Genomic DNA, 3,376 nt, shown 5'->3' with positions numbered 1-3,376 from the left:
GTGGTCCTGTTATAATCACAAAGGTCCTCATAAATAACCTTTAATCGTGCGGGGCAGGAGGATCAGAGTAGGAGACATGATGACAGAGACAGAGGTTGGAGTGGGAGTGAAGTGATTACTGGAGGGGGCCATAAGCCAAAGAGTGCAGGTGGCCTCTAGCAGATACAGCAGTCAAGAAAGTGGATTATCCTCTGGAACCTCCAGCAGGAGAAGCTCAGTAACTTTCCCAGGACCATATAATTAGTGCACCTGCCACCCAGGTGACCTCGGAGCTTGCGCTTTTTGATTTTCAGCATGCTGCTTTCCCAGATTGTTTCACCTATTTATAGAAAACTGAGAATGATTTTTAACCAAAGTGCTTGCTTCCCACAACATTCTGAACTCTCTAGGTGAAAAGGGTTGGGAAATAGGCTTTCCTCCCCACACCTGTGGAAGCCAGTCTACTCCTTAGAAACATCTCCGACTGTCGGTGAGAGTGGGTGGGTGTACAACTGTCAAGCTGGCTTTCTGAAATAACAAGTGGATGAGATTGGCCTTCTGTGTCTTCCTGGCTGATTTTAATTATTCTTTTGGTTGGAGATGATACAACTCTGTTCTAAAGTTGATAATCCTGGCTTTCTATGGCCCCTGTACTTTTCGTGAGGGATCTATCTACAGTTTTAAAAAATTCTTTTACACATACATCTGTGGTTACTCCCTTACTTTTCTAAATGTAATTATCCAGTGAGGCTAAGCTATGGAAAAGAAATTATAAAAATCTTTTCCTGCCAACAATCTGAACCTGGCTAGCACATTCTTGGTGGTTTAAGTGTTGGGTACAGTTTTGCTTTAATCTTTCTTCTACCCTGCTGCCGCCTCCCCAGCCCTTTTAAATTCAGCACTTTGTAGCTGATATTTCTTAAGGTGGTTCCTTAGGTAGTGCCCTATTGCCAAGTGCATGTTTATACATATTTTTAATGATAAGTAGATTATAACTCCCATATTAATTTTGAGTTGTTACATAGAAAACAAAAATACACATGGTGGCTTTTATATGAGTTATTCACAGAATGAAGTCATATTTAAAATTAAAACTGGCATTTCAAATGCCATATTAAGTAGGCCAACTAATCTATTTTTAGTGAGAATAAAACTAATTGCAACAATTTTTAAGAAAATTGGCTTAGGCTAAAAGAAGTTTAGGTAGAACTATGGCAATTAAAGAATAAAATACTCTAAACTCTTGTTAGTTTCTCAGGTTTGCTTGGTTACAGACTCTGTACACTGTTCTTACACACAGTTGATGGGAGTAAAAACAGTTCTCTTGTTCTTGGAGAATAAACTGACTATGTGCATAACATGTACAAACTTCAGTGTATGATTGCTTTATACCCCGAAAATCTACTTCAAGGTGGATATTGCATAAATCTTTACAAAATCCACAAGACAGCGGATCAGGGAGATAGCTCAGGAGAATAAGGGCTTGCTTGGCAAGTTCAGGGTCCTGAGTTCAAGCCCCGGTACTGGAAAAAAAAAAAGACCATAAGGTAAATACAAAGTAGGAAATTTCTTGCTTGTTCTTGTGGTTGCAAGAGTTGGAAGTAACTGTTGTCTTTTTCATTGGAGGAGTGACTCTGTAAATTTTGTTTTATGTTTGTGACAGAATGCTGAAATCAGAGATAATGTACTGTATTTCCTTATAGCAACATGGGGGTTGCTGTAGTTTTAATTTGTCCCCCACCAGTTCATATGTTGGAAATTTAATATTCAAATTCACATGTCGATGGTATTTGAAGGTAAGGGTCTTTGGAAGGTAATTAGGGTTATAGAATGTCATAAGGTAGAATTTCCTGATGGGAGAGGCTTTGTAAGAAGAGGAGGTGCCTTGGGGGCACACCCACCCTCCTTCTTACCATGACATTTTCTGCCATGACGTAGGCGGAGGCCCTGGCCAGATATGGGCCCTTGGACCCTGGGTTTCTTAAAGTCTAGAATTATAAGAAATACAGAGCTGTTACTGGCACACTGCTGAGCCTGTGGTATTCTATTATAACACAAAGTGGACTAAGATGGAGGTCTTCAAAATAATGGAGGATGGAAAAGTAAGAAACAACATAGAAAATACATGGCCTAAACAAGAGACACTCAGTCATGAGGAAAAGCCACCACAGTGACTCCCTCTTCACTAGCTTCTGAGCTGCTGCCCTGGCTGGAAATCCCAACTGCTCTAACTCCGTGATTTCTTTCTAGCTGTGGGACTTTGATCAAGTGATTTAACCTCTTTGCAGTTTAGAGGCCCAAAGTGAAGAATGAGCCTAACACTATGTTAACCTCACAGGGATTAATGACACCTAAGTGAATTAATATATATAAAGTGCTTAGAACAGTGGCAGATCATAAATACCACATTAATAAGAACCATGTTATCATTCATCTGTTTAATGAAAGTTTATTAAGTGTTAAATCTAAGATATTCTGGGAGAGAGGTAAGGCTTATGTCATCCAAACGGGAAGAAAGAAGGAAGGAAATCTGAACATTAGACTTGAAGCTCATAACTAGTGTCATGTAGTAAACGATTCTATAGGCCTTGGAAATAGTGAGCTATTAAAACAAATTCGGTAGTAATCTTCCTGCGATTGAGTGGAGAAGCTACCCTTTGAGTAGAATACTCAGCTCTGAACTGAATCTTCCCACCTGATAGCAATATATAGGAAAATATTTCTTTGGGTTTCAGAAAAAGACTACAGCTGTCTGTTTCTGTATTCTGGGTACATCAGTACACCTGTTTCTCTGAAGTCAAAACGTGTTTATAACCATGACTATGGTCCCAGGTGTCTAGTACCCAAGAAAGGAACACAAACAAGCAATAAGCATGGTGAACACTTGAGAAGGTCCCAGAAAAATCCAGAGAAGTGTATTAAGGTAGTACCTTGAAGGAGATTTTATGTGCATTGATGTGTTTCAGCCTGGGATGGAAATCGTTTCTTTGATCACAGAGCCAAGAGAGGTCCTTTCTTCCTTTCCTTTCTGCACTGTATACTCCAGGTTTTCACAGAAAGATTTACTATGTTTCTCCACATGACAGAATATGGCATTCTGTACCAGCAAGTTGTATCAATACATGAGGCTTCATTCAAATTGTAGAGGCCCTTTTGTCTTTTCACTGATTATTTGGGTGGCTCATCCTAAAATGTCACTGGGGTTAATGCAATTTCACTCCAACCAAGTTACAGTGGTGAAATGTTTAGTGACCTCAAGTTATTAGAGTATTATTCTTTACCTTAAGCCACTTACTCTAAGTCTTGGTGGAACAATACAATTATTTATGGAGCCTTGTTTCATTAGAGGAGGTTTTGTTGCAAAGGTTTGGGGTGAGGGTCAAATATGGGGATTTTT

The sequence above is a fragment of the Octodon degus genome, unplaced genomic scaffold (assembly GCF_000260255.1).
Source record: "Octodon degus isolate 3935 unplaced genomic scaffold, OctDeg1.0 scaffold00096, whole genome shotgun sequence".
Taxonomy (NCBI): Eukaryota; Metazoa; Chordata; class Mammalia; order Rodentia; family Octodontidae; genus Octodon; species Octodon degus.
This window is presented reverse-complemented; position numbering follows the sequence as displayed.